The 18520-nt window shown below is 43.8% G+C and overlaps 3 non-coding genes across 3 annotated transcripts; all 3 read right to left on the bottom strand.

Annotated features, from left to right (window-relative positions):
• Positions 1-9606: 9606 nt before the first annotated feature.
• Positions 9607-9678, bottom strand: trnap-agg. Its single transcript has one exon. It is a non-coding gene; the product is annotated as a tRNA-Pro (tRNA).
• Positions 9679-13759: 4081 nt separating this feature from the next.
• Positions 13760-13831, bottom strand: trnap-ugg. The gene has a single exon. It is a non-coding gene; the product is annotated as a tRNA-Pro (tRNA).
• A 2460-nt stretch (positions 13832-16291) lies between these two features.
• On the bottom strand, positions 16292-16363 carry trnap-agg. The gene has a single exon. It is a non-coding gene; the product is annotated as a tRNA-Pro (tRNA).
• Between the last annotated feature and the right edge of the window lie 2157 nt (positions 16364-18520).

The raw sequence follows: 18520 nt of genomic DNA, 5'->3' as shown, positions 1-18520 counted from the left end.
ACACGACATTCGAACCTGGGTCCGAGAGCACGAGCCCAAGGACGGGCTTATGGCGGCCAAGCTTGCACTGCAGTATCTTAATGCACGTAAAGGGGGCCCACCACAACCTGCAGCACCCGCTCCAAGGAGTCTCAGAGACACAAGGGACATCAGAAACGCCAGAGATGGTGGAGGTAACTCTGGGGGTTATGTGTCTGGGAGGGAGGTAAGGGATCATGCAGTTCGCTCTGATGGGAGGGGTCTGACCTGTTTTTACTGCCGGCAGCAGGGGCACAAAGCTTCAATGTGTCTGCTACGTAAATCCAAGCTCTCAGGTTACTGTTATGTACCCAGAGAGGGGGATGGTGTTCAGAATAGACAGACTCGGGAAGGGTCATGCTTGGTACCTGTAAAAGTGAATGGTAAGTCTTACTGCAATGATTGACACCGGCAGTTCCCTGTCATTGATCAGAAAAGGTAATGTACCTGTTAATGACATTGATTATGGTCATCAGACACTGATCCAATGTGTCCATGGTGACCAGTCACAGCAGCCCACAGCTGAGCTCACAGTTGAGATACAGGGTCAGAAATACCTCCTCAAAGTTGAGGTAATGGAGAAGCTACCTTTTTGAGATGATTTTGGGGAGGGATGTGCCTGTACTCTCTGATCTGTTGGGAAGTGTGGGGGGTCAGCTATATGAGCAGTCAGTTTGCCAGTCTGATGTTCAGATGGCATGTTCAGTTGTCACTCGTGCCCAGGCCAAAGCTGGTTTACAACCTCTGCCTGACTTGTGTGATAGTCTGTGCGAGGGGGGAACCAAAGGGCCCAGAAAGTCACGCCGCCAGCGGCGTCTTGAGAAGTATGTGGGAACCCCTGTACCTGTTGCTGATGTGTCTGGGTTAGAGGTGCAATGGGATGTTCCACAAAATTTTGCTACTCTGCAGAAGTCTGACGCAACCTTGAAATGTTTGTTTGACAAGGCCTTAGCTGGGGACAGTCAATCTTTATGTGGGGGATTTACACAGTAGACAACCACATACTCTACCTTGGGTCAGAGGCAGATAGCAGGAAGTTGGTGGTGCCATCTACCTGTAGACCACTTGTTCTCAACCTTGCACATACAGTTCCATGGGCAGGCCATCTAGGGCAACATAAGACCTATCTTAGGCTAGGCTCCCGTTTCTTTTGGCCCTCCATGTATACTGATGTACAAAAATACTGCAAATCATGCCCCACGTGCCAGAAAACCAGTGCTGTCCGTAGGTCTGAACGGGCTCCTCTATGTTCACTGCCAGTTATCTCTACCCCATTCAAGAGAATTGCAATGGACATTGTTGGACCCTTGGAGAAGAGTAGTGCAGGTTACAAGTATATATTGGTGATCTGTGACTATGCCACCCGGTTCCCAGAAGCCTTCCCACTCCGTTCCATAACCACTCCAAAGATAATCAGTGCTCTTGTTCAGCTCTTCTCTCGTGTAGGAATCCCAGATGAAATCCTGACGGACCAAGGGACAAACTTCACCTCGCGACTGATGGTTCAACTCCACCGACAGCTGGGCATTAAAGGCTTGAGGACTACTCCCTACCATCCCCAAACGGATGGGCTCGTAGAGAGATTCAATCAAACGCTCAAGAACATGCTGAGGAAGTTTGTGGCTGACACTGGTAAAGACTGGGATAAGTGGTTACCCTTTCTGCTTTTTGCTTACAGGGAGGTGCCTCAGGCATCGACAGGTTTCTCGCCATTCGAACTCCTCTATGGATGGCCAGTGCAAGGACCACTGGACCTGCTGAAGAAGTGCTGGGAAGGTTCCCCAGTAGCTACCTCAGGACAGGGGATTGTCCAGTATGTCCTCCAGATGCGAGACAGGTTGGAACGGTACCGAGAGGAAGCTAGAGCAAACCTTCAGCAAGCCCAGAAGGCCCAGAAGAGAGGCTATGACCAGCACGCTCGCCACAGAGTTTGAGCCAGGACAGAAAGTCCTGCTCCTCCTTCCCTCGTCTACCAGCAAGCTCCTTGCGCAATGGCAAGGACCGTACCTAATCGGGAGGAAGATGGGCCCAGTGACCTACGAGGTGCTGCACCCGGACAAGGGTAAGAAGAAGCAAACCTACCATGTGAACCTTCTCAAGGCCTGGGAGGAGAAAGAGGAACTCTCCAAAGGAAAGTCCTTTCTGGTCCGCAGAGTAGAAGAGGATGAGTCGGATGGAGTCACAGAGGCATGGAAAGAACGAGCAGAAGTCATACTGGCTCACCTGGAAGAAGACAAGCAAGATGAGCGGAAGCAGCTGTTTGGCAAGTATCCGGCCCTCTTCAGTCAGAGACCAGGAAGAACCAAAGTCCTGGAACACGTCATTCGTTTGAAACCTGGCCAGAACCCTGTCCGCCAGCATCCTTACCGTGTGCCTGAGAGGCTGGTGGTAGCCCTCAAGGAAGAGGTCCACACCATGATAGAGATGGATGTTGTCGAGCCATCTTCAAGTGAATGGAGCAGCCCTATTGTCATTGTCCCAAAGAAGGATGGCTCTTTGCGCGTCTGCATGGACTTCCGTAAGGTGAATGCCATCTCCCAGTTTGATGCCTATCCCATGCCCCGCATTGATGACTTACTGGAGAGAATAGGTAGAGCTCATTACATCACCACATTGGATCTCTGCAAAGGGTACTGGCAGGTGCCCCTGGATGAACAATCCAAGGCCTACACTGCATTCCGGACGCCAATGGGCCTGTTCCAGTTCAAGGTCATGCCGTTTGGCCTTCATGGGGCCCCTGCGACTTTCCAGAGGCTGATGGACAAGGTCCTCCAGGACTGTGACGATTACTGTGCTGCTTACTTGGACGACGTGGTGATCTACAGCCACTCCTGGGAGGAGCACATACAGCATCTTAGCAGCGTCCTGGGGAAGATCCATGAAGCAGGCCTCACGCTTAACCTCCTGAAGTGTGAGTGGGCGAAACAGGAGACAAAGTACCTGGGTTACCAGCTGGGTAAGGGTGAAGTTCGGCCTCAGGTGGAGAAAGTGGAGTCCATCAGGAATAGCCCTCAACCCAGAACCAAGACACAGGTGAAGTCCTTCCTAGGTCTGGCAGGGTGGTACCGGAGATTCATTCCACAGTTTTCGACCATCGCTGTCCCTCTGACCAACCTCACTTCGAAGGGGGCCAGCAACCCTGTGAATCCCTCTAGTGGTCCCTCTAGTGGTGTGGGGGCTGTGCTTTGGCAAAGTGGGTGGGGTTATATCCTTCCTGTTTGGCCCTGTCCGGGGTGACCTCGGATGGGGCCACAGTGTCTCCTGACCCCTCCTGTCTCAGCCTCCAGTATTTATGCTGCAGTAGTTTATGTGTCGGGGGCTGGGGTCAGTTTGTTATATCTGGAGTACTTCTCCTGTCCTATTCGGTGTCCTGTGTGAATCTAAGTGTGCGTTCTCTAATTCTCTCCTTCTCTCTTTCTTTCTCTCTCTCGGAGGACCCGAGCCCTAGGACCTGAGCTCCAGGACTACCTGACATGATGACTCCTTGCTGTCCCCAGTCCACCTGGCCATGCTGCTGTTCCAGTTTCAACTGACCTGAGCCCTAGGACCATGCCCCAGGACTACCTGACATGATGACTCCTTGCTGTCCCCAGTCCACCTGGCCATGCTGCTGCTCCAGTTTCAACTTCCACCTGACTGTGCTGCTGCTCCAGTTTCAACTGTTCTGCCTTATTATTATTCGACCATGCTGGTCATTTATGAACATTTGAACATCTTGGCCATGTTCTGTTATAATCTCCACCCGGCACAGCCAGAAGAGGACTGGCCACCCCACATAGCCTGGTTCCTCTCTAGGTTTCTTCCTAGGTTTTGGCCTTTCTAGGGAGTTTTTCCTAGCCACCGTGCTTCTACACCTGCATTGCTTGCTGTTTGGGGTTTTAGGCTGGGTTTCTGTACAGCACTTTGAGATATCAGCTGATGTACGAAGGGCTATATAAATAAATTTGATTTGATTTGAAGTGGACTGAGGAGTGTGAGGAAGCCTTCATGACACTGAAAAAACGACTGTGCTCATTCCCTGTTCTCCAGACCCCTGATTTTAAGAAGAGATTTCTTGTGCAGGTGGACGCTTCGGCTGTAGGAATTGGAGCTGTACTGGCCCAAGGGGAGCCAAGAGAAGAGCTTCCTGTGCTGTACCTGAGTCGGAAGCTGTTGCCCAGGGAAACCAGGTATTCTACAATCGAAAAGGAGTGCCTGGCTATAAAGTGGGCCCTAGATAGCCTCCCTTACTACCTTCTTGGGAGGGAATTTGACCTGCACACGGACCACAGAGCACTGACCTGGATCCAGACCATGAAGGACCGGAATTCTCGTGTGACCAGGTGGTATCTGGAGCTCCAACCCTTCAGGTTCTGTGTCCGTCACAAGGCAGGAAAAGAGAACGTTACTGCGGACTACCTATCAAGGCTCCCGAACATGGTCGCTTCAGGAGAGGAGGAAGGTAATGTGACGTAAAATCCGTCACTGGCCGCGGGCAGCATTTGGTTCTTTAACGCACACACATATTCATCACTCCTCCCTGCGCCATTATACCATAAGTTAACAATGTGGGTCGACACACAATTTAACTTCTGTCTTGGTGCATGCATTTCACACTTGTCAATGTTCATATTTGAGAGATACAATAATTATTATACTTATCAATGTTGTGGATGAGCGCATTGTTTGTTTGTTCTGTTCCTCTCTCTCCATCTCTGTAGCTTCTGGGTATGCTGGAAAAGGACCCGAGCTAAGGGAATTGGGTTGGCTTTATAGTGCCTGTCCCAAATTGCTCATTAATGCATATGGGCATATTGAAAGATATTGTCAGTAATGATGTAATGTTGTAAATGATATGTTGTGATATTGTTTAAAACCGTGTTGCAATGTATATCCTTTAGTATGTTTAGTTCATGGAAAATGTAGGTTTGTATTGTTAATTGATTAATTAATTAGGGTTAATTGTTCTGAGGGGAGGGGCTAGCCCTACAAAAGGAGCCTCTCTCCAGTCTCTAAGGGGGATTTTTTTTGGATTGAGCTGTGGATGGGGCAGCATTGTTGTTAAGCTGTCCCATAAGGTAGACGTTGATGGCAGTACTGTTTTCTGTTCCGGAATCACTTGTAAATAAACACCTTTGCACAGAACTTTTGCGGTTCCGCCATCTTTTTATTTTTATAGAGGTTAGGTTATCCAGTTTAGCCATCTGGCCTACTCTACGTGACAGTACTACAAGTAGTAGTTACAAGTAGACATTAGTTACTGTACCTGCAGTGCACTGCCGACATGACTGGCTCATGTATAGCAGGTATGGGTCTGGCACAGTTTGTCAATAGCTCCGTGCAATTCACAGACTTTATATGTATCTCTGTCACAGGAGGTTGGTGGCACCGAGGATGGAATAGTATCAAATACATCAAGCAGATGGTTTGATGCCATTCCATTTGCTCCGTTCCAGCCATTATCATGAACCGTCCTCCCCCCGCAGCCTCCACTGATCTGTTTTTTCAGACAATCAACTGTTTCTTCATCCTTTACTACCTGCTGGAGATGGCGCTGAAGGTGGTAGCATTTGGCAGGACAGGATACATGTCCTATGGGAGTAACGCGTTTGATGGATCTCTCACAGGTCTTTCACTGGTAGGTGCAGTTCAGTATTATATACTGTATGTAAGGATAATGCAGGATCCATTTTGAAGCATGGGCAACTTAGAGAAGATTCTAGTTGATGTATCTATATTACCGTCTGTCACACAATTTAAAGTCACTCGTTGACATTACGACACTGTACATTATATTCCATACTGACTGGATATTGTTTTATATCTCTGTTTTACCAAAGGGCCTACAGATATCTATATTTGCCACTTACAGTCTACCATTTTCCTATTGGTAAGATTTTTCTACCCACTTTGCTTGTGATCTTTCAATATACTAACTCACTTAGGACAACCCTAAATACATCTATCACATATTTTCTCAAAAGGTGGGCTCATCTGGGATTTAAACCCAGGACTACTCACACCCTAAGCGAGAAGCATACCCTTAAACGAACAAGCCTGCTTAGGGAAACCCACCCGATCGTTACACTTTTCCCATCCCCTTTTCCCATCCCCACAGAACAGAATCTGTGATGTGGCAGGTTTTTGCTATTAGAATGCCCTTTAGTGGTAACTGACACTTTTGGTTGAGTTTTACGTACACCGAGTGCACAAAACATTATGAACACGTGCCCCTACTTACCAAGTCTGTCATAGACTGTATGTAGTCTGTCATGTGGACTGTACACCGAGTGCACAAAACATTATGAACACCTGCTCTTTCCATGACATAGACTGATCAGGTGAATCCAGCTGAAGTCTATCATCCCGTATTGATGTCACCTGTTAAATTCAGTTCAATCAGTGTAGATGAAGGGGAGGAGACAGGTTAAAGGAGGATTTTTAAGCCTTGAGACGTGTTCTGTATGTGTGCCATTCAGAAGGTGAATGGACAAGACAAGATATTGAAGTGCCTTTGAATGGGGTATGATAGTAGGTGCCAGGCGCACCGGTCTGAGTGTGTCAAGAACTGCAATGCTGCTTTTTTGTTCACTCTCAACAGTTTCCCGTGTGTGTCAAGAATGCTCCGCCACCCAAAGGACATCCAACCAACTTGACACAACTGTGACCAACCATGGTAACATGATGGATGGGTACAGCACTCAACTCGACATCAGAAGGGTCCTAGAGAGACCAGCTCTCAGAGAAAACACACAACTGCATGGAGTCAACATGGGACAGCATCCCTGTGGAACACTTTCCACACCCTGTATTTATCTAATTAGGCTTGTCAGTTATACGACCAGTCGTTCGGCTAGTTCTCATAATACAAACATAGACGACATTGGTATCCTGTGAGCCTGCTATTTGTTATAGAAACCTACACATGACTGAATATCACTGTTTCTACTGAATATGCACAGTCATCTCCACTTCCCCAAGTAGACAATCATTGTCTTGGGCAGTACAACGAGCCTGTAGGGTTCAGAAAAGAAGGGCTCGTCCGGGATTTGAACCCGAGACCTCTCGCACCCAAAGCGAGAATCATACCCCTAGACCAATGAGCCTTGTTGAAAGAAGGGTAAACACATACTATAAGTTTGCTCCCATCTGCCCTGTCACTGATGTCAAGCGTGTGTGAAATCTGAGGCGTGTCCTTAGTGAAACTTTGTTACTTTACTCACCTCTACTGGTGATGATGTATACTGCATCAACACTAGAGTAAAGTTCTGACCTGAAGAAAACATTACATTTGTCAGTTATACGAGGCCATATATCATATTATGTATGGTATATATTTCCTCTGAAATATAACTCAATAATATATTGTCCAAGGCATATTCAACACAAAAGAGCTGAAATATCCAGTAGAACTATAACCATACCTTAACATATTCCAGAACACTTTACTTGACCCCTTTGTCATAGGTCATAAGGGCTGTCCCGACCATTTTATGTGCTGCTTATTGTAGTCTTCAGCGAATGAGTAACAAATAATTGCCCAAATTTGTTTGGATTTTTTAAAATGTGTTTTATTTAACCTTTATTTAACTAGGCAAGTCAGTTAAGAATAAATTATTATTTACAATGACAGCCTAGCAAAAGGCCTCCTACGGGGACAGGGGACTGTTTTTTTTTTTTTTAAATACAATATAAACATAGGATGACACACACATCACAACAAGAGTGACACAACACCACATGTAAAGCACTATAAGAACAACAAAAGGCACAGGAACCCTACATTTAAGTGAGATGTGTGTAGATTATGAAAATGAACTCGCTGAGAAGATTTAAGGATGGAGCAAAATGTAAGCGTTCGTTTCCTTTATTTTCTTAGTCTCCTGTTATAAACTTGTTGAGCAACATTGTGGTGATGATGGAGAGTTTCCCCCTGCTACCTAGGGGGGTTCATTCTGGAACAGACAATTACAGGGTTCCAAAAGAAACACCTTTCTATTGGGGGACACAGGGACATGGTAAGATCTTCAAAATGGCTCGCTCTCTCTCACACACACATACACCGAGTAAGATCATTCAATTAAGACCATGTTCTCCACATGTTTCCCTTCACACAGATGAGGAGCTGTACATTCAACAGGTTGTGGTCCTCAACGAAGATGCTGTACATGTAGGAATAACTTGTTATTTTCCACCATGAGCTGCTTTTGAAATACAGTTTCTGTACATTACTTTGTTTATCAAGACTTTTATAGGGCATTTGTTTACATTCCTTATGGGCACCGGGGCCGTAGAAGGCTCCGAACATGGAGCTGAGTTGACCGTTGTGCCTGGTCTGGACCGGTGCAGAAGATATCTCCTCCCACGGAGCTGAGTTGACCGTTGTGCCTGGTCTGGGCCGGCGCAGAAGATATCTCCTCCCATGGAGCGGGACCAAATGCTGTTAATGGACTGAGTTTTTCCTAGCCACCGTGCTTCTACACCTGCATTCCTTGCTGTTTGGGGTTTTAGGCCGAGTTTCTGTACAGCACTTTGTGACATCTGCCGATGTAAGAAGGGCTTTATAAATAAAAGTTATTGATTGATAACCCTTTATTTAGCAGATGTCAATCCAGACATCCATCCTGAGGAGACATTTGGGCGTCAGGGCAGCTTTTGAGCTGCTGCACTGTCAGAGCCAGGAACCTACCTTCTCTGAGGATGTTACCTTGTAAGACAGGACCCCTTTGTGGTGTTTATTTTATTATTATACAACAGGTTATTACAGAGATGCCATCATGAAGGTGAGATGGTTCCCTCCTTACCTGAAACAACATACTGTAATACATAGTGTTAAACAACGTTATGGTTTATGAAGTTATATATGTACATGGCCACACCTCTGAATTGTGAACACTTTTGGTACGTCAAAAGATTCTAAAAGTGTAATTTCCTCAGAAAGCGTCTCAGTCATCCAGTGGCTTCATCCCCAGGAGACCTTCCAGAGACTGTTTGATGAGCTGGACAGGATCAAACAGGTATTTATATTTTATCTCTACGACAATGTTCATTTCTTCAAAACTATGCAGTTGGCGGACTGTCAGTCTAACTCAAAGCAGACTGTCATAATTTTCATTTGCAACGGAAGCAAACATTTGGACAGAGGCAAATCTGAAAAGCTATTGTGAAAGGAGTTTGAACAGCAAATTGAAGTCATTGTTTCCCTCTGTAGCATCCTCCATTGCCTGAGTACTCATCTAAGTTCCTGCACAAGGTTCAGTTTATCTTCAGTCATCATTATGTCACTGTGGTGGGGAATGTGCCCCAATGTTATCTGCATCTGTGTGAATTCACTATGTCACAAGTTCACAATATTTAATGAATTAACTTAGATATTTGTGTTTCTGCTTGATCCTAACAGCTCTTAGTTACGACACTAGCCTGGAATCCTAACTGACATGCTTTGTTTGACCATAACAATATAGAAACCGAGCTTATCAGTTAAGATTCCAGGCTACTTATTCACAGTAATATTGTTGATAGAGATGCTTTAGTGAATGTACACTACTATGCTTTGTACACTCTATGTTGGCCTGTTCATACTGTAAGTTGCTTGACAATTTAAAAGGAGGGCTCGTCCGGGATTTGAACCCGGGACCTCTCGCACCCTAAGCGAGAATCATACCCCTAGACCAACGAGCCTCTCTTAGGTTTAACAACCAAGAGTTTAAATTCCACTGCATGCCACGTGCATGAGGAATTTCTCTCAAGTTAATGTTGCATGCTCAGTAAAACAGTTCAGAGACTACCACCTAGTGGCTATTCTAGACTCTGCCCAAACACAGACATGTTGATCAAATGGAAACAGAGGACTCATCATGGACATAATGCATTTTGGAAAGGACATTGGAATTGAGGGCTTCCACCATTTTAAAGTAGTCAACTGGGTGGGTTTTCCTATGAGTTGGGAGCAATCAGCCAATGAAGAAGAAGACAATTGACTACTTTAAAATGGACATAATATAAGTCCTCTATTTATCTCTGTTATTGATCATCATTAGAGTCAATTGGAAAGGCAGAAGATATAGTCCCTGGCCCATTTTGTTCACCTTCTCTGCATTTGATGTCTCTGGTCTAAAAATGAGTATTTCTTCAGAATTTAAGGGGCTGCACTGTATTGTATCCCATTTTACTTTTAGAAAACGTGTAAGGTCAAAGGTCATGTATGGTATATGCATGTATTAAGTCTATTGTATATGCATCTAAGCATCATAAATGTTCCTCTAGATTCTCCTGGTGATTGACTGTGAGTAGAATCTCTGAACCAGACAACTACTATTTAGAGGCTCAACATTTAAGGCCATTTGAACGTAAAATGTACTACAAGTAGTAGTTACAAGTAGACATTAGTTACTGTACCTGCAGTGCACTGCCGACATGAATGACTGTTGTATAGCAGGTATGGGTCTTGCAGTTTATGTCAATAGCTCTGTGCAATTCACAGAGTTTATACAGTGCCTTGCGAAAGTATTCGGCCCCCTTGAACTTTGCGACCTTTTGCCACATTTCAGGCTTCAAACATAAATATATAAAACTGTATTTTTTTTGTGAAGAATCAACAACAAGTGGGACACAATCATGAAGTGGAACGACATTTATTGGATATTTCAAACTTTTTTAACAAATCAAAAACTGAAAAATTGGGCGTGTGAAATTATTCAGCCCCTTTACTTTCAGTGCAGCAAACTCTCTCCAGAAGTTCAGTGAGGATCTCTGAATGATCCAATGTTGACCTAAATGACTAATGATGATAAATACAATCCACCTGTGTGTAATCAAGTCTCCGTATAAATGCACCTGCACTATGATAGTCTCAGAGGTCCGTTAAAAGCGCAGAGAGCATCATGAAGAACAAGGAACACACCAGGCAGGTCCGAGATACTGTTGTGAAGAAGTTTAAAGCCGGATTTGGATACAAAAAGATTTCCCAAGCTTTAAACATCCCAAGGAGCACTGTGCAAGCGATAATATTGAAATGGAAGGAGTATCAGACCACTGCAAATCTACCAAGACCTGGCCGTCCCTCTAAACTTTCAGCTCATACAAGGAGAAGACTGATCAGAGATGCAGCCAAGAGGCCCATGATCACTCTGGATGAACTGCAGAGATCTACAGCTGAGGTGGGAGACTCTGTCCATAGGACAACAATCAGTTGTATATTGCACAAATCTGGCCTTTATGGAAGAGTGGCAAGAAAGCCATTTCTTAAAGATATCCATAAAAAGTGTTGTTTAAAGTTTGCCACAAGCCACCTGGGAGACACACCAAACATGTGGAAGAAGGTGCTCTGGTCAGATGAAGCCAAAATTGAACTTTTTGGCAACAATGCAAAACGTTATGTTTGGCGTAAAAGCAACACAGCTCATCACCCTGAACACCCCATCCCCACTGTCAAACATGGTGGTGGCAGCATCATGGTTTGGGCCTGCTTTTCTTCAGCAGGGACAGGGAAGATGGTTAAAATTGATGGGAAGATGGATGGAGCCAAATACAGGACAATTCTGGAAGAAAACCTGATGGAGTCTGCAAAAGACCTGAGACTGGGACGGAGATTTGTCTTCCAACAAGACAATGATCCAAAACATAAAGCAAAATCTACAATGGAATGGTTCAAAAATAAACATATCCAGGTGTTAGAATGGCCAAGTCAAAGTCCAGACCTGAATCCAATCGAGAATCTGTGGAAAGAACTGAAAACTGCTGTTCACAAATGCTCTCCATCCAACCTCACTGAGCTCGAGCTGTTTTGCAAGGAGGAATGGGAAAAGATTTCAGTCTCTCGATGTGCAAAACTGATAGAGACATACCCCAAGCGACTTACAGCTGTAATCGCAGCAAAAGGTGGCGCTACAAAGTATTAACTTAAGGGGGCTGAATAATTTTGCACGCCCAATTTTTCGGTTTTTGATTTGTTAAAAAAGTTTGAAATATCCAATAAATGTCGTTCCACTTCATGATTGTGTCCCACTTGTTGTTGATTCTTCACAAAAAAATACAGTTTTATATCTTTATGTTTGAAGCCTGAAATGTGGCAAAAGGTCGCAAAGTTCAAGGGGGCCGAATACTTTCGCAAGGCACTGTATGTATCTCTGTCACAGGAGGTTGGTGGCACCTTAATTGGGGAGGACCAGCCTGTGGTAATGACTGGAGGGGAATCGGTGGAATGGTATTAAATACCTCAAGCAGATGGTTTGATGCCATTCCATTTGCTCCGTTCCAGCCATTATCATGAACCGTCCTCCCCTCAGCAGCCTCCACTGATCTGTTTTTTCAGACAATCAACTGTTTCTTCATCCTTTACTACCTGCTGGAGATGGCGCTGAAGGTGGTAGCATTTGGCAGGACAGGATACATGTCCTATGGGAGTAACGCGTTTGATGGATCTCTCACAGGTCTTTCACTGGTAGGTGCAGTTCAGTATTATATACTGTATGTAAGGATAATGCAGGATCCATTTTGAAGCATGGGCAACTTAGAGAAGATTCTAGTTGATGTATCTATATTACCGTCTGTCACACAATTTAAAGTCACTCGTTGACGTTACGACACTGTACATTATATTCCATACAGACTGGATATTGTTTTATATCTCTGTTTTACCAAAGGGCCTACAGATATCTATATTTGCCACTTACAGTCTACCATTTTCCTATTGGTAAGATTTTTCTACCCACTTTGCTTGTGATCTTTCAATATACTAACTCACTTAGGACAACCCTAAATACATCTATCACATATTTTCTCAAAAGGTGGGCTCATCTGGGATTTAAACCCAGGACTACTCACACCCTAAGCGAGAAGCATACCCTTAAACGAACAAGCCTGCTTAGGGAAACCCACCCGATCGTTACACTTTTCCCATCCCCTTCTCCTCATCAGCCTGTGAGTTAACTTCCAGAATCTGTGATGTGGCAGGTTTTTGCTATTAGAATGCCCTCTAGTGGTAACTGACACTTTTGGTTGAGTTTTACGTACACCGAGTGCACAAAACATTATGAACACCTGCTCTTTCCATGACATAGACTGATCAGGTGAATCCAGCTGAAGTCTATCATCCCGTATTGATGTCACCTGTTAAATTCACTTCAATCAGTGTAGATGAAGGGGAGGAGACAGGTTAAAGGAGGATTTTAAGTCTTGAGACGTGTTCTGTATGTGTGCCATTCAGAAGGTGAATGGACAAGACAAGATATTGAAGTGCCTTTGAATGGGGTATGATAGTAGGTGCCAGGCGCACCGGTCTGAGTGTGTCAAGAACTGCAATGCTGCTTTTTTGTTCACTCTCAACAGTTTCCCATGTGTGTCAAGAATGGTCCGCCACCCAAAGGACATCCAACCAACTTGACACAACTGTGACCAACCATGGTAACATGATGGATGGGTACAGCACTCAACTCGACATCAGAAGGGTCCTAGAGAGACCAGCTCTCAGAGAAAACACACAACTGCATGGAGTCAACATGGGACAGCATCCCTGTGGAACACTTTCGACACCCTGTATTTATCTAATTAGGCTTGTCAGTTATACGACCAGTCGTTCGGCTAGCTCTCATAATACAAACATAGACGACATTGGTATCCTGTGAGCCTGCTATTTGTTATAGAAACCTACACATGACTGAATATCACTGTTTCTACTGAATATGCACAGTCATCTCCACTTCCCCAAGTAGACAATCATTGTCTTGGGCAGTACAACGAGCCTGTAGGGTTCAGAAAAGAAGGGCTCGTCCGGGATTTGAACCCGGGACCTCTCGCACCCAAAGCGAGAATCATACCCCTAGACCAACGAGCCTTGTTGAAAGAAGGGTAAACACATACTATAAGTTTGCTCCCATCTGCCCTGTCACTGATGTCAAGCGTGTGTGAAATCTGAGGCGTGTCCTTAGTGAAACTTTGTTACTTTACTCACCTCTACTGGTGATGATGTATACTGCATCAACACTAGAGTAAAGTTCTGACCTGAAGAAAACATTACATTTGTCAGTTATACGAGGCCATATATCATATTATGTATGGTATATATTTCCTCTGAAATATAACTCAATAATATATTGTCCAAGGCATATTCAACACAAAAGAGCTGAAATATCCAGTAGAACTATAACCATACCTTAACATATTCAAGAACACTTTACTTGACCCCTTTGTCATAGGTCATAAGGGCTGTCCCGACCATTTTATGTGCTGCTTATTGTAGTCTTCAGCGAATGAGTAACAAATAATTGCTCAAATTTGTTTGGATTTTTTAAAATGTATTTTATTTAACCTTTATTTAACTAGGCAAGTCAGTTAAGAATAAATTATTATTTACAATGACAGCCTAGCAAAAGGCAAAAGGCCTCCTAGGATGACACACACATCACAACAAGAGTGACACAACACCACATGTAAAGCACTATAAGAACAACAAAAGGCACAGGAACCCTACATTTAAGTGAGATGTGTGTAGATTATGAAAATGAACTCGCTGAGAAGATTTAAGGATGGAGCAAAATGTAAGCGTTCCTTTCCTTTATTTTCTTAGTCTCCTGTTATAAACTTGTTGAGCAACATTGTGCTGATGATGGAGAGTTTCCCCCTGCTACCTAGGGGGGTTCATTCTGGAACAGACAATTACAGGGTTCCAAAAGAAACACCTTTCTATTGGGGGACACAGGGACATGGTAAGATCTTCAAAATGGCTCGCTCTCTCTCACACACACATACACAGAGTAAGATCATTCAATTAAGACCATGTTCTCCACATGTTTCCCTTCACACAGATGAGGAGCTGTACATTCAACAGGTTGTGGTCCTCAACGAAGATGCTGTACATGTAGGAATAACTTGTTATTTTCCACCATGAGCTGCTTTTGAAATACAGTTTCTGTACATTACTTTGTTTATCAAGACTTTTATAGGGCATTTGTTTACATTCCTTATGGGCACCGGGGCCGTAGAAGGCTCCGAACATGGAGCTGAGTTGACCGTTGTGCCTGGTCTGGACCGGTGCAGAAGATATCTCCTCCCACGGAGCTGAGTTGACCGTTGTGCCTGGTCTGGGCCGGCGCAGAAGATATCTCCTCCCATGGAGCGGGACCAAATGCTGTTAATGGACTGAGTTTTTCCTAGCCACCGTGCTTCTACACCTGCATTCCTTGCTGTTTGGGGTTTTAGGCCGAGTTTCTGTACAGCACTTTGTGACATCTGCCGATGTAAGAAGGGCTTTATAAATAAAAGTTATTGATTGATAACCCTTTATTTAGCAGATGTCAATCCAGACATCCATCCTGAGGAGACATTTGGGCGTCAGGGCAGCTTTTGAGCTGCTGCACTGTCAGAGCCAGGAACCTACCTTCTCTGAGGATGTTACCTTGTAAGACAGGACCCCTTTGTGGTGTTTATTTTATTATTATACAACAGGTTATTACAGAGATGCCATCATGAAGGTGAGATGGTTCCCTCCTTACCTGAAACAACATACTGTAATACATAGTGTTAAACAACGTTATGGTTTATGAAGTTATATATGTACATGGCCACACCTCTGAATTGTGAACACTTTTGGTACGTCAAAAGATTCTAAAAGTGTAATTTCCTCAGAAAGCGTCTCAGTCATCCAGTGGCTTCATCCCCAGGGAGACCTTCCAGAGACTGTTTGATGAGCTGGACAGGATCAAACAGGTATTTATATTTTATCTCTACGACAATGTTCATTTCTTCAAAACTATGCAGTTGGCGGACTGTCAGTCTAACTCAAAGCAGACTGTCATAATTTTCATTTGCAACGGAAGCAAACATTTGGACAGAGGCAAATCTGAAAAGCTATTGTGAAAGGAGTTTGAACAGCAAATTGAAGTCATTGTTTCCCTCTGTAGCATCCTCCATTGCCTGAGTACTCATCTAAGTTCCTGCACAAGGTTCAGTTTATCTTCAGTCATCATTATGTCACTGTGGTGGGAATGTGCCCCAATGTTATCTGCATCTGTGTGAATTCACTATGTCACAAGTTCACAATATTTAATGAATTAACTTAGATATTTGTGTTTCTGCTTGATCCTAACAGCTCTTAGTTACGACACTAGCCTGGAATCCTAACTGACATGCTTTGTTTGACCATAACAATATAGAAACCGAGCTTATCAGTTAAGATTCCAGGCTACTTATTCACAGTAATATTGTTGATAGAGATGCTTTAGTGAATGTACACTACTATGCTTTGTACACTCTGTTGGCCTGTTCATACTGTAAGTTGCTTGACAACTTAAAAGGAGGGCTCGTCCGGGATTTGAACCCGGGACCTCTCGCACCCTAAGCGAGAATCATACCCCTAGACCAACGAGCCTCTCTTAGGTTTAACAACCAAGAGTTTAAATTCCACTGCATGCCACGTGCATGAGGAATTTCTCTCAAGTTAATGTTGCATGCTCAGTAAAACAGTTCAGAGACTACCACCTAGTGGCTATTCTAGACTCTGCCCAAACACAGACATGTTGATCAAATGGAAACAGAGGACTCATCATGGACATAATGCATTTTGGAAAGGACATTGGAATTGAGGGCTTCCACCATTTTAAAGTAGTCAACTGGGTGGGTTTTCCTATGAGTTGGGAGCAATCAGCCAATGAAGAAGAAGACAATTGACTACTTTAAAATGGACATAATATAAGTCTTCTATTTATCTCTGTTATTGATCATCATTAGAGTCAATTGGAAAGGCAGAAGATATAGTCCCTGGCCCATTTTGTTCACCTTCTCTGCATTTGATGTCTCTGGTCTAAAAATGAGTATTTCTTCAGAATTTAAGGGGCTGCACTGTATTGTATCCCATTTTACTTTTAGAAAACGTGTAAGGTCAAAGGTCATGTATGGTATATGCATGTATTAAGTCTATTGTATATGCATCTAAGCATCATAAATGTTCCTCTAGATTCTCCTGGTGATTGACTGTGAGTAGAATCTCTGAACCAGACAACTACTATTTAGAGGCTCAACATTTAAGGCCATTTGAACGTAAAATGTACTACAAGTAGTAGTTACAAGTAGACATTAGTTACTGTACCTGCAGTGCACTGCCGACATGAATGACTCTTGTATAGCAGGTATGGGTCTTGCAGTTTATGTCAATAGCTCTGTGCAATTCACAGAGTTTATACAGTGCCTTGCGAAAGTATTCGGCCCCCTTGAACTTTGCGACCTTTTGCCACATTTCAGGCTTCAAACATAAAGATATAAAACTGTATTTTTTTGTGAAGAATCAACAACAAGTGGGACACAATCATGAAGTGGAACGACATTTATTGGATATTTCAAACTTTTTTAACAAATCAAAAACCTGAAAAATTGGGCGTGCAAAATTATTCAGCCCCTTAAGTTAATACTTTGTGCGCAAACCTTTTGCTGCGATTACAGCTGTAAGTCGTTGGGGTATGACTAATGAGTTTTGCAAATACATCGAGAGACTGAAATCTTTTCCCATTCCACCTGCAAAACAGCTAGCTCAGTGAGGTTGGAAAGGAGAGAGCATCATGAAGAACAGCAGTTTTCAGTTCTTTCCACAGATTCTGATTGAAGATTCAGGTCTGGATTTGATTGGCCATTCTAAACCTGGATATGTTTATTTTTGAACCATTCATTGTAGATTTTGCTTTATGGGATCATTGTCTTGTTGGAAGACAAATCTCCGTCTACCAGTCTCAGGTCTTTTGCAGACTCCAACTTTCTTCCAGAATTGTCCTGATATTTGGCTCCATCCATCTTCCCATCAATTTTAACCATCTTCAGTCCCTGCTGAAGAAAAGCAGGCCCAAACCATGTATGCTGCCACCACCATGTTTATGGAAGAGTGGTTCAGGGTGATGAGCCATTTCTTTTAAGATATCCAAAATAAGTTTTGCATTGTTTGCCAAAAAGTTCAATTTTGCCACCTGGGAGACACCTTCTTCCAACATGTTTGAAGGTGTCTCCCAGGTGGCTTGTGGCAAACTTTAAACGAACTTTTTATGGATATCTTTAAGAAATGGCTTTCTTGCCACTCTTCCAAAAGGCCAGATTTGTGCAATAACAACTGATTGTTGTCCTATGGACAGAGTCTCCCCACCTCAGCTGGATCTCTGCAGTTCATCCAGAGTGATCATGGGCCTCTTTTCTGCATCTCTGGGATCAGTCTTCTCCTTGTATGATGCTGAAAGTTTGAGGGAAAACCTGATGGGTCTTGGACCTAGATTTGCAGTGGTCTGATACTCCTTCCATTTCAATATTATAAAGCAAAGTGCTCAATGGAATGGGATGTTTAAAAACATTGGGAAATCTTTTTGTATCAAAGTCCAGACTTGAATCAACAGTATCTGTGCCTGGAACTGTTCCTTGTTCTTCATGATGCTCTCTGCGCTTTTAACTGACCTCTGAGACTATCATAGTGAGGTGCATTTATGGAGACTTGATTACAGTCTCTCGATTGTGCAAGTCATTTAGGTCAACATTGGATCATTCAGAGATCCTC

Source organism: Oncorhynchus tshawytscha, linkage group LG19 (assembly GCF_018296145.1).
Source record: "Oncorhynchus tshawytscha isolate Ot180627B linkage group LG19, Otsh_v2.0, whole genome shotgun sequence".
NCBI classification, from domain to species: Eukaryota; Metazoa; Chordata; class Actinopteri; order Salmoniformes; family Salmonidae; genus Oncorhynchus; species Oncorhynchus tshawytscha.
Note: the sequence above shows the minus strand (reverse complement) of the source record. Positions and strands in the feature narration are given on the sequence as shown.